The sequence below is a fragment of the Leptinotarsa decemlineata genome, unplaced genomic scaffold (assembly GCF_025532065.1).
Source record: "Leptinotarsa decemlineata unplaced genomic scaffold, Ldec_3_MD MMD2_tig00000199_RagTag_RagTag, whole genome shotgun sequence".
Lineage (NCBI taxonomy): Eukaryota > Metazoa > Arthropoda > Insecta > Coleoptera > Chrysomelidae > Leptinotarsa > Leptinotarsa decemlineata.
In genome coordinates, this window is record NW_027412544.1 from 7,526,083 (window position 1) to 7,540,200 (window position 14,118).

The 14,118-nt window shown below is 34.5% G+C and overlaps 1 long non-coding RNA gene across 3 annotated transcripts in view; it reads left to right on the forward strand.

Moving 5' to 3' along the window:
* Positions 1-14,118, forward strand: part of LOC141481403 (uncharacterized) — a 41,932-nt gene that overhangs the window by 11,917 nt on the left and 15,897 nt on the right. For 2 of the 3 annotated variants that reach the window (XR_012464939.1, XR_012464940.1), the window contains exon 2: positions 9,740-10,038. The exons of the other annotated variant lie outside the window; for it this stretch is intronic. This is a non-coding gene — a long non-coding RNA (uncharacterized lncRNA). The remainder of the gene's footprint in view (positions 1-9,739; positions 10,039-14,118) is intronic. 3 annotated transcript variants of the gene reach the window in all.

Sequence of the window (14,118 nt, forward strand, 5' to 3'; positions counted from 1 at the left end):
TATGAAACTTAAAAGTGAAAAATAAATATGGTATGAAAAAATTAAAAAACACGCTTTTAAAGAACATCGAACTAAAAAGTTGAAACTATTTGTTTTAAATAAGCTCAAAACAATAACGATCGAAAAATACTAGTATTATTGTGACAAAAGCGTGGGCGGGCGCTTTGAGCCATATTTTTTGTATATCTGGCGCCAAGGCTATTTTTACAATTATACTAGTATTTTTCGATCGTTATTGTTTCAAGCTTATTTAAAAAATAATATTTTTTACTTTTTAGTTCGATGTTCTTTAAAAGCGTGTTTTTTTAGTTTTTTAAACTATATTTTTCATTATTATTTTATTTTCACAATTTTATTAGCTCCACTTGAATGTATGTATGTTTGTTTGTTTATAACTCTCCTTTTCATTTCATATTTATTCCCGTTTAAATGCCCGGGATCTGTATTTGACAAAACTACATACAGCGCCATCGCGGGCTGATGGCGCTATACGTATAACCTCCTTGATATAATTCAAACTCACTTTAAATGTATTTCTTCATTTGAAAAAAGTATTTTTTTATCAACACGCGCGCCTGCTGCCTTATTTGTAACTAAAAAACACGCTTTTATAGCATACGAAACAAAAAATGAAAAATAAATATAGTTTCAAAAAAAATAAAAAACATGCTTTTAAAAAACATCGAACTAAAAAGTTGAAAATGATTTTTTTCTGTGACGGAAAAAAAGTTTGACATTTTATCTCTGATGACAGGTAACAAAATGTCGCTTTTTATGAAATTACTTTTTTCCCGGGAAAAAAGAGTACTTTATTCATGGATATATACAGTGTCATCCCCAAAGTATGCACCATATGGGAAACTTATTTAGTAAGGGTTTCTCGATGAAAAGCTATTCTTGATAAAAGTTTGTGCATCCCCTAAAACTAAACATGCACCAACGAAATACAGTAAAACACATGTAAATACGAGAAACCTTCAAATATGTGATTTTGAGACAAGAGTAAAGTACTCTTATTTTGAAAAATTTCGGGAAATGTTATTCAGAAAAGTTGTTTAGCGTTAAAAAATACATCAAGATTTGAAGTCTAATGGCCATCTAAGTGAAGTTTCATTAATTTACCATTTTTTTTTTAAATGGGGACTACGAAAAAAATTTGCTAACTATATTTATTATTCAGACTACGTGCTTCATATTGTAATGTTTGTTATTCAGATTGGTGCTGAAAAGGCAATACGGCAAGTGTCTTATTTCGAAACATCGGATATCCACCACTGAGAATGGCAGTGTTTTATATAAGTAAAAAGTTTCAACAAATGTCGATTTACCTCAACTTGCTAATTTTCATTCTTTCACCAAGCATATCTGTTCGGAGGCATGTGAGGAGTGAGATATCTGTTGAGAGTTATGATTCACATTCTGAAGTTCTGAGATCCTTATTTACTTCAAAACTATACTGATAAATTTATATAATATTCATGGTAAACGTGGATTATTGTTTGCTATTACTTCAGTTATGTTCAGTGGTAGGTAAGTAATTCTAATGTGTGTTTGAAGGTGTTTCATGATGAATTTCATTAGCTCGGACTTCCATTGTATGATATTATATATTGAAATCCCTGAAAGAACTGCATCGGTCTGGTCAATAAGGAAACTGGTGGATTCGACTTAAGTAATTATCTCCAAAGTGGGCAAAGATGTTGGCGCAGAAGGCAGAAGAATTCAGATGGAAAATCAGAGAACAGCTAGATCGACAACCATTTCCAACATCTAACATCAGCAATGAAGAACTTAGAGCTCTGAACGGCCTACGTAGAGACAACACCATCAAGATTCTATCTGAAGGTGAAGGAAACGCTATTGTGAAGATGGATACTGTTCTCTACGAAAAGAAGATCGAAGGGACAATACACGAAGATCGTACGGAACCCTACTGCATCAATTGAAAGAAAGTTGTACCAGATTTTGAAAAAACACCAAGAACTTTCCGCTCAGACCGATCATCAGCTCCAGAGATTCGGCTACTCAAAACTTGTCTGGATTTTTACTTCCTATAATACAACCATTACAAGGAAAAACATCGTCTTTTGTGAAGAATTCAAGACATTTTGTCGAACTACTAGGGGCATTTGAAGTCACACAGCAAGATCAACTGATCAGTTTCGACGTGGAAAGCCTTTACACCAACTTTCCGGTCGAAGAAGCACTCCAAATCATACCTATCCGAAAATGGGGACCTGGAAGATAGAACGAACTCACTTATAGAAGTAATTATGGAATTACTAGATTGCTGTGTACGAAACTGTTATTTCCAGCTGAAGGACGAATTCTTTACACAAGATGAGGGACTGCCAATGAAATCGCCACTCTCACCAGTGGAGTGGTTTGAAACTCCAGCCATTGAAGAAGCCCACAAGAAACCGCGTGTCTGGTTGAGATACGTTGTCGACACCTTCATAGTAGGGATCCATGGGAATACTGAACTAGACGCCTCCCTGAAACACATCAACAGCGTAAGACCTGCCATCACTTTCACATTGAAGAAGAAAGTCCACAACGAATTGCCTATCTTAGACGTATTGGTGAAGAGGATCGACTCTAAGTGGGAAACATCTGTGTACCGAAAACCCACTCACACGGGACAGTATCTGAACTACGAATCCAACCACCATCAATCAACATCAAGAGTCTATTAGACCGTACTTTCGGGCTCTTCAATACGAAGGAAGGTCTCATCAAAAATGATCTTCAACGGAATGGCTACTCCAAAGCTATGGTGGAACAGACTTTGGCTTAAAGACAGCAGGAAGAGAAGCCGTCACAACCAGTGCTTGCACTTCCCTACATCAGAGGATTATCGGAAAGGATAAGAAGAATTGGGTTCAAGTACATCAGAACCTGCTTCAGATCCGGAAACACTATCCGTAGCAGCCTTACGGAAACCAAGACACCAAACATGGACTGCGATTTCAAGAAGTGCATTTACCGGGTAACCTGAGTGTGGAAAATCCTATCTCGGTGAAACTAAGAGGCCATTGAGAGTTCGCATCATCGAGCACAAGAAACACACTCAGTCCCAAGCTGAGATCATACACAGGGAGGAACATTGGTTTAGTAGGAAATTCAAATGAGCCGCATACATGTTGCCAAGCTAGCGTAGAGATACGCAACATATGAAAACCCATAATCAAGCGAAAAATGGCCAACTCCCGCCAAACGGTCATCTCCCGCTAAACCGGTGAAGCGGAAAATGGAAAGCTGAGATAAATGAAAGTACTCGAATGACTCATAAATAGTCATCTCCCGGAGAAATAAGTCCAGTGATCACCCGAAGACGATTGTGGATACAATCGAAACGTCGTGAAGTAACTTGGCTTGGAATCTCTCAATTTTTATTTTATTTTTTTTTATTTTTTGTTCAATTGTTCTATTTTTACTTGTATTTTATTTCACTGTCATTTCATTTCAGGGTTTTTTTGCTTAAAATAATTGTTATTTTAAGCTATTCTTTTTCAATTCTTCTTTTTTTAGTTCTTTCAGGGATTTGAAATCATTTTATACAATATCAGACAATGAAAGTCAGAACTAATGAAAAACCACCGAACGAATTTCCATACTGTTTTTACCAATGAAAAGCGGAATTCAAGAAAAAAGTCTATTTGAATGATTTATTGAAGTTTCTTTTGAATTGGATAAAATAGGACGATGTTATCCTTGAAAACTCTGAGCGGTGGTGCTACCTGAAGTAGTTCTCATCGAAAACATTGCCTAAAGCCGTTTGAGATATAAGAAAACAATTTACTGAATGTTTACTACATATCGTTACCTTAAGCATGTCATATTCGAGTAACCTTCGCAACACGACGTGTTTAGCTATAGAACCGTTTTCATACGTACATTTTGAAGAAGTATTCAAATAACAAAAGGACTGATGTAGAATCAAGGAATAGTCAAGGAATATGCATGCTTTGCTTTACCCCAATCATGATATTCCGAACATTCAAATGTTTAGCCGATTAAAAAGAAATTTGAGAGACTGTGGTGCATTTGACCTCACACTGCCAGTGTTGTCACTTGCAGTATGAGAAACCCAATAAATGTTTTGGGTAAGCAAATAAAGGGTGTTTTTTATAGAGGTATAGAACTTTAAGTTGGCAACACTTGGCCATTTTGTCAGCTGTCAAGTTCGGTTTCATTTTCAAAATCATGATCCTGTTCGAAATACGTATCGCGGCGAATTTTTTTTAGCGATGAAGCTCACTTTTGTTTGAATGGATACGTCAATAAACAAAACTGCTGTATTTGGAGTTACGATAATCCTCAAGTGTATGTTGAGAAACCAGAAAAACTGACTGTTTGGTGTGCTTATGGGCTGGTGGAATCATTGGTCCGTACTTCTTTAAAATCGATGCTGGTCAGAACGTTACACTCAATGGTGACCGCTATAGAGCCCTGATTACTGACTTTTGCGTTCATCAATTGAACAATCATGATGTGCAGGAGCTGTGGTTTCAAGAAAATGACGCAACATGCCACGCAACTCATGCCACAATTGATTCATTGAAGGAAATGTTTGGTAACCGCATAGTTTCACGTTTCGGACCCGTGAATTGCCCTCCAAGATCATGTAATTTAACGTCGCTAGACTATTTTTTGTGGGGACATGTGAAGTCACTAGTCTACGCCGATAAGCCCGAAAAGATTGAGCACTTGGAGGACAACATTCGCCGCGTTATTGCCGATATACGACAACAAATGTGAAATTGAAAATTGGACCTCTAGATTAGACTAAGTCCGAGCCAGCCGTGGCTGTCATATACCAGAAGTCATATTTAAATTATAATGAAGATTATCTTTTGAATATAGTAAATTTCATGTCAATTTTAGAATTCATCTTTGTTTTATTCCATTTAAAAGAGCTATACCTCTATAAAAAAAACACCCTATATTAACTCATAAAGGTTATTCAAGTAAAAAACTTTTTATTCAATTCAAGATTGACCAGTTCAAAAAATATTCAAGATTGTTCCTCACTAAAAATTAACAACGAAGTAGGGATTTCTGTAAAATCTACCAGAAATATTAAAATAAATAACAAATACAAATAATACCTTAATGAAAAGGATAACGAAAGGAGAGTACGATTTTAGGGAAGTTGGAAATTTAAAAAGAAAATAGTATAGACGGACGAATCAAAATTCACCAACAATGGTTGGTTCAACAGAAATATCCATAATAGGTGGAATAATGCAAACGAACATTTACATAGAGAAACCAATTTCCAGGAACGTTTTAGAATAATTTTTTGGTTTGGAATTTTGGGAACATACATAATAGGTTATTTATTTTACGATGAGTATTTCAATGAAGAAATGTATCTGATTTTTTTATATCATGAGTTTTTTTACTACGCCATGAAATACAATATTTCCAACGAGATGGTGTCCCTTTCCATAATACAGCAATAGTAAGGATGCAATATTCCTAACAATATTAATTGGAAGCAATGGACCAATTGCCTGACCATCTCAATCTCTAGCCTCTACTCCTTTAGATTGTTTCTCTGGAGAAACATACAGCATAACGTTTTTTCGACAAAACGAAAAATAAAATATGCATGTATAATAACAACCATCATGCTAGAAAATTGCCACAGAAATTTTATGGGCAGACAACGAACATTCATTCAACAAAGAGGTCGTCAATTCGAGCATCTAATGTAGTTTATTATGTAGAATTCGTTTTTGATATTGGTTTTATTTCCTCCCACAAATTCATAATGGAATAAATTATTTTTCTGTTTTATTGTTCGTCAGTAACGATGATACTCATTTTCATTCAATGTTACATCGTTATAGCATATTTCAAATACAATGAAACATTTTTGCATGTTTTATATTTTCTGATAAAACAATTGTAATCATAGAAATCTTAAAAAGAAAATTTTTAATTTTCTGTGTACCTATAACTCGAGAACGGCAGAAGTCCCTCTAAATTTTCTGTGACCATTGTACTATTCCCCGCGATAGTTACCTTTTTTCCAATTTAATCGTCTTCATATCTGTTACGGTTTGGAATATAGCAATATTACCACATGATAAGGATAAACGGTCTGTGTAGTGGATACGAGAGTTGGTCAAGAAAATATAAAAACTCAACGTGTTAATTTGTTCAACTTCGAGCATCACAAGTGTAAGAGACTCAGAGTCATATGAATACCATAAATCGTTTCCTTCAACGTCTTCTAATTTTGATACTAGGTGTCAAAATTTCGAAAAGTCTTTCGACTTTTCTCACACAAAAAGCTAAAGAACAAATTATTCTGGAAAACGCGAAAAAGGAGCGACGATAGCAAATTAACCATAGTGCACCGAGTGTGAAGTTGACATGGAAAGTATTGTAATTGATGAAAGAAGGGAAAGAAACTGCTTTCTTCGGAGTAAGAGAATGGTACCATCAGGCATTGCTCTAATCTTTCGAAATAGCTGAGAGCAGGTACATGAAAAGAATGTGCAGCAGAAAAAAACAGGGCATACTGTATGAATCGGACAAAAAATGGAAAGGATAGTAAAGGAACAGTAGAATGAGAAATAAAGATAAACAGAGAGTTATAAAAAAAACAAAATCGCGTGACTTACAGTAATACAAAAGAACAAGCTAGAGATGATAAACGCCGGTATTAGAAAGCAATGTACATTCAAATAAACAACAGATAGCAACACCTCGCCAAGGTGTGATGCGTGAATATGAAAAAAAAACGGGCTTACTAAAGCAGAAACAGTTGTGGCAAGAGATAAGCTTAGAGGTATGAGTGGGAATAATTCAGGGAAGAGTTATTAATATTATTGATATTACATGCTCGCTAACAAAATCAGAACACCCAGCAAAAAGAATAAGCAACTGTTCAACTTATTTTTCGTGTTGACCTGGTAGTGGCGTGGAGGTCAATTAAAAAAATGTCTAGCTCCGTTTCGAATACCATCAGATCGTATGTGAAATGTGAATGAAAAGTTATCTATGAAAGTTGAAAATAAATTTTGCCGCTTGAAGTTTCCATTTTCATGAGATGACAGTCAACGCCATTCACCAACTCAAGAATTTGGCAAAGTCTTTCAGTTTCTTAATATCACCAGAGTGTCTCAGTCGAAATATTATTACAACTGTGTTTTTCAAAATTAAGCTGAAAAAGCATTTCAGTTGAACGTTTTACTGACAGTAAAATAGAGAACATTTAGTTTTACAACTTTGCCTTGTACATTGCAACGAAAAATTTTTTTCACCAGCACCTAAGTATATACCTAATGCATTTATCCATTGATTACTATAACTTTGTCATTGTAGTTTTCTAGTTTGAAGAAGAGTTTTTACAACTCATTTAGCTTTTTTCAAATCTACCTTTCTTTGATAGCAATAACATTATGATCCTTTGTAGTAATTTGCATTCTTGATTTTCCATTGTAAGTATTCTGTTGACAATGTCAACTGGTTTCCACGAAGATGAAAAAAAGTCTGTTGGATGATAAACCAGTTCAATTAATAAATTCATTCAATGTTTTATTCTTGAATAATCTTGGAAATGTATATTTTCATAAAGAAAGCATTTTATTGAATTAATTTTCGAAAATTTACAAATTCGTGTTCAATTTCAACTTTTACTGTATTCATTTGTATTGGCGAATCTTAGTTATAGTTTTATTATCAAAATTATACAAGAAAACTACCGCGAATCATGTCTTCTTATTAGCTAGAAATGATAATAAAATAATTATTGAAAATCAGAATTGACTTACTGAAAAACTGTACATTTGGTTTGTAAAAAATCTTCAAATATTTTCGTGGTCATAAGTGACTGATATCAATCACTATTTATTCAAAATACATGGAATACTGCAAAAATGCAATCAATCACGAGTTCACGACACTTGAACATACACAAAAAAAGTGACAGTTTATGTTTGCTATCCCAAGTGACTAATACCTACACTTTTGTTTCACAGACGACTTGATGTTTCTCTCAGAAAGTAAAATCGTTTTCAACGAAGTTATATGTTCCACCTCTAGCAAATTAAGCGAATCTAAACATTTGAAAGGAACGTAATCATTTATAGTCTTTTTCTGACAGTTGAAAATATCTATTTTACCATTTATAACTGAGGAACTGTACAATTTCAATGCTGTACGTAATAGAAAATCAATATCCTCCGTTTCTTTTTTGGGTGTTTCACCTTCTATAATCTGAAAAATAAACAAAACTAAATCAATGGAGAATCTGCTGAAGTGTAATGAAAGCCAATTTGAAAATTTCACCCTGAAAAGAAAATGCTTAATATAAACCACTAAAAATCTGTATCTAAAGAGTCTATATAGTCAATAACTTCTATTCATAAGTTTCACCTGAAAAAAAATTCTATACTTGGCTCTCTTTAGATGGTTGCCATTTCGGAAAAATAATTCTTTTGCTTTTTCAAAACTCCAAAAAAATCACTTTTGAGTAAAGTCTCAATTGGAAACAGATATATTTTCTTCAACACTCGTCGATCCACCTGTATCAATCGCTCTCTGGCTAGAAACAAAACTCCTTGACTGTATCGGGGGAAGGTACATATTTTGAGGAAATAAATATTTCGAATTGAATTTGAAACATTCGTCTCTCCTATCTTTCCACTCAATAAGATTTGACTAAAGCCTACTGGAAAACGCACATACCACTCCTTGTAATTTCTTGTCGAGCAGCACTAAACGTAGTGTAATGAATGTAGTGCAATACCCGTCCTGGCATAAACCAAGTAATTATTTTTCGGCAGATTTTTTACAAATTTTAACGTATGAAAAGTCTAGGAGAGATTAATGTTTTAAATTTCACTCAAAATAGGTATTTTCTGACTGTTTCAATTTGAGCCTTACCTTCCATCTAGACACCTGAAGTATAGAATGGCTTAATATATATTTCTTGTATAGAAGTTTCAGACGAATAAATTCTGAATACAGTCAGAAGAGAATCAACTCAACTCATAATCGGTAGTCGACAGGGAAAATCAAAACCAAATATTGAAATCATTATGTATGGAGAAAGTGTTAAAGGTGGTAATTACCCCCGAAATCTGAAATATTTTTTCAAGTGCAACAATTTCTAGCAGAATGTCAAATACTTGAAAATAGAATACTCTCCAATCATGAATGATGGATCATTTATTTATCAAATATTATTAATTATATAGTACCTCAAACTTAAGAATAGAGAAATGAAGTGAGTAGAAGATTATAAGGAGATATTTTGATGAGTATGAAACATATATTGAAATGAATATAAAGAAAAAACAATGAGAAATTTTATTCAAAAGATAATCTGTAAAGGATGTGTTTTAATGTGAAATGGATTTGAGTTACTGATCGGAATCTCGGAAACGAAAGAAGATACGAAAATTGCTTTTAGAAAGTTTCGAAATTCCAAATATTGCCTATAAACGGAAATGTCGAAATATTTCAAAATGAATTACAAATGTTTCAATGCCACTTTTTCTGGTACACGATGCTGCTTTCAGATCCATCCGACGTTTCGTCTCACGTTCACCATCAATAATGTTTTTATACTTTCCGAAAGATTTTTTTCGTGCCTTTCCAATAATATATTAGAAGTTATCCTTTATTTACATAAAACTATGAATTATTATTGAAACCGTTTTTCTGCAGTATTCAGGCATTGGTTTTCAAATATGTCACATTTAAATGAAATTTTCAGATGCAATTAATCACTATCGTCGAGAAAAATTGACTTCACAGGATCAAAATTGAAATCAGACGGTGAACATCGAGTTGAATGGAACAAGACGAAAATGACTTCCAATGAACCCCACTCCCAGAGATGTCAGCTCAGAGAATCAGCGAATATTTTTATATCTAGAGAGAAGTGTATTTCAAACAGCTCCTTAGAAATGAACCGTACCCGTCGTGACCTATTTCACACTTCAAAACTCCTTTGACATCTATCGAGGACTGAAGCAGAGTCTACACTCCGGAATGTTAAGATAAGAAATATCTGTAGGTACAATTTCCTATCTTTTTGAAATTAAAAATTATTATATACGACTGAAAAATAGAAAATTCTTCTTTGTGATAAATACTTTGAATTAATGCAGTAACTCATAGGATTGAACTAAAAAGTTTGTTCTTTCTTCACATTTCCTACAGAAAAAGTAACTTTCGTTCAATATTTCGGCCGTATAAGCAACAAGTAAGGATAATTGCTTTCAAATATCAAGCCCCACTCAAGTGGAGGGAAGAGAAGTTTATGTTAAGTTCTTATACAACTTTTATGAATTTATATAATAATTACTGGAAGTTTTACCTGCTACCCAAACGCCATACCAACAAGTGACCTGTATATGCAAATGTGATTCCTGTACAGCTTTTGTGAAATATGTTTCTTTTATAAAAAAATCATTCGTTCGTGGGTTCATAGGACAGTGAACATAAATTCATCCCAACTGTATAATTAGAATTCAAGGTAATTTATTCTTCTACTATAGTTTTCTAACTAATTTGACTGCCACATAAATGACTCAATTCATCATTTTTGTAGCAAACTACCTCCCCACTTGGGTTAATGTTTTCACTTTTCCGAGATTTTTAAGTGAACCCCTACAACTGACGACATAAGGCTCAAACTCATTTCCTACCTGTGGACTATGAAAATCATATAGATTTGTAAAAGGTATCAAAAATTTGAATTGAAGGAGTTATATTTTTTAGGAGTGATTAATTTTGGGAAAGAAAGTTTTTGGCTTTCTACTACTCCATCTTGATACAAAAAAAGAAAGATGAGGGAATCTTCCAAAGAAAGGAAGGAAGTAACTCTATACATGGATGTGTGGATCATGCAAAGCAGTAACTTTCAGACACAAACTGAAAGAAAGTCCTCCTGAAATAGCTACTTTCATATAAACATTGAATTATACGAAAGAAAAAAATTCTTTCGAAACAAATACTTCTATATTAACACTGAATTATACAGAAGATAGAGTTACTTCCTTCCTTTCTTTGGAAGATTCCCTCATCCTTCTTTTTTTGTATCAAAATGGAGTAGTAGAAAGCCAAAAACTTTCTTTCCCAAAAGTATCAAAAATGTTTCACCAAAAATTTAGCATGGTCTTGGGGGCTTCTATATCTATATCTATTTGGGTCTTCTATATCTCGGGTTTTCGGATATGATAGTTAAATTTGAATATGCCGCTTTTTATCAAGTAGTTCAGTTAATAAATTTAGATGGGTCTTAACCTCAATCTAACATATTGTTCAGTTTTTGCAAATATATGAATGATTGAACAGCGAATAATCAATCAAATGAAAATTTGATAACTAAATTTTGCTTTCTGACCCTCAGACAAGTTGAAACCCGTTACCTACGATGTTTCTAGTCAGGTTATAGATGGACGAAAAGGCAAACGGTTTGTAGAACCAACCTAGTACCATTGATGACACCCATGGTAGAAATAGCGCTGTTTTTCATTCGATCATGGATGACTAAATTAATCGAGAAAGTTCCATAAATATTTTCAGTAACACACACAAAGGATATCGATGAATCAGTTCAGTGGTGAAAAATATTAGAATGGCTTAGTAGCAGAAGTCGAAACTTGTGCGAGCTAAGGATTAACGAGGTCTTGCCTTTTAACATGTGGTTCCTATTGAATATACTAATATAAGTTGTATAGGTATTTGAAATCTTTCAATAGTCTTTAATGTAAGTGTAAGTACCAATTTTCGAAGTATCCATAAAAGTACCATGGGTGACAGAGACGGAATGGGATAAGCAAATATATGGTGATGACAAATGTCAGAGTTGAGAAGTTAAAAAAATTGTTATATAACGATAAACTCTGTATTGTGTTCTGTTTTTCCGTTAATCAGCTATCGCCCCCATACGAACGACAACTCTCAGAAGTTGAGAAGCTTGTGCGAGCTAAGGACTAACGAGGTCTTACCTTTTAACGTGTGATTCCTAACACGGTTGCAGAATCATCCCAGCTTCAACCAAATACTTTCAAAATATTTGGCTAATCTTTATGCAAAAAACAATTTCCCAAGGAACGTTATCAGAAACTGGTTACTAAAGGAAAAACAGATAAGAAAAAGTAGATAAAAATATAATGATCTGGAAGATGATTTGAAATTTACCCAACAATGGCAATGTTCCCAAGAATTGTACAGTTGTCGAGAGTAACTGTGTTCAATGGATTTCTCTATGCCCAAGTGCGAAAGCTCTGACAACACAGCAGATGATGCACTTTGATGCTTTGAAGAAAGGCCCTACTATCACCTGATAGAAAGTCATAGTAAATATATTTGGCCTTTTTCCCATGATGAACGAAGGCAACAAATATCTGATAATTATAATGATTTTTTTTTCCAAATTAGGAGTTCCACAATAATGTGGTGAACTGCAATAACATTTGGTGCAAATGCCACTTCACAAAACATAACTAAAAAAAAGCCACAACAAAATGAAGAGAATATAAAATTACCGTCAGATACTATCAAGTTTTATCACCCAGTTATTCTAACCAGCAAAACGTACACCCGTTCAGGTGAAGAAATAATCTGGTGCCTTGAAGAAGTCTGGATGGCAAATATAGGTGCAAATTAAGAAATGCTTCATAACCAACCCCAGAGGATAAAGGAAATTTACCTCAGGCTGCAAACAAAAGAGAAGATTTATTTTCTTGTCTTGGTGTGGATAAAATACAAAGGCAAGTGCGCCCCTCATTAGATAGGTGGAGTGTGAACCTCTCTGGCGTCAAAAAAAATTATAACGAAAATACTTTTCCCAAACCGAAGGCAGTCTCAGAGACAGTGTTTTCATTTTGGTGTGGAAAATAAATCCGTTGGGTGTTATGTATTAGGTACTCATACACTATGAAGTATGATGGATCATTTTGAAAGTATAAAGATAGATTCATTTTCAGATCTGCATGTTAATGATCACGAGTCCAAACAGAAGGGTGACTAGTGAAATATTTGCAGAAATTGAAATTTTAGGTGGTTTCAGAAGTTTTGTCCGTTTTTATGAATCTAATTTAAACTGTTATATCTAAGCGAATACTTATTCAATTTAATCGAAATAAGAGCCACTTGAATCAGTGCACTTTTGGCAACGTATCTCACACAAGTCGATTAATTACGTCAGCATAGAAATTGGGTGCTCGGAATTCCATGAAGTCAACGAAGGCCGTTTGTGCATGGTTCTGGCGGAGGTTCAACCGGTAAGAAAGTTGGGTGGCTGAGGCAGAACTTTGACGCTCAATTCGTTCAATTTTTGAAAGGTGATTTATGAAACACGCGAACAAGCGATATTGTGTAGCAGGATCGGACCTTTACTGTTGATCAGTGAATCACACCAGCCACTGACTACCATACTGTCACGATGATTATTTTTTTGGTGGGTTTTCGCCTTTGGGAGGTGCCTGGGTAGCTCATCGGTGTCCAACCACAGTTCAGAAGGTCTCCTGTAGTCGTAGAGGATCCACTTTTAATCACAAGTGACGATCCGATACAAAAAAGGACCATTATGGTTGCGCAAAAACAAAGAAGAACAGATCTCTGTCGATAGTTCAAGTTGTGTGGGTGGCCCATTTTAAGCGTTTTTACCTTTCCAATACGTTTTAAACCTTCAAAAACCGCATAGGAGCTGACGCCCAGTTCTTCTGCCATCCCATAGGTACACGTAATAGGTCAGTCTCTACCAGGGTTCTCGAATCCTAGTCCTGGGTTACTGTAATCGACCATTTCGGGGCTCATCTTCGAGGCTAAAATCTCCGGAACGAAATTTCGGAAAACAACGTCGAAAAGTGCGTTCATTAACAGTATCATTGCCAAATGACTGGTTAATTTTTCCGGCTGTTTCGGCAGCACTTTGGTTCAATTCGAATTCTTTGAGAAAAATTGGCCGGAAATCTCTTAAAGACATTACATAGTAACAAGCTGAAAAGAGGCAAAAAATTAATATTTGGAAAAAATGAACAGCACCAATGTATAGAGTACATTCTTTATCGATCAGTATATACCACGACACAGTAGAATGAAGATTTATCAAGATATAGAGCTACAAATACAGATGACAGA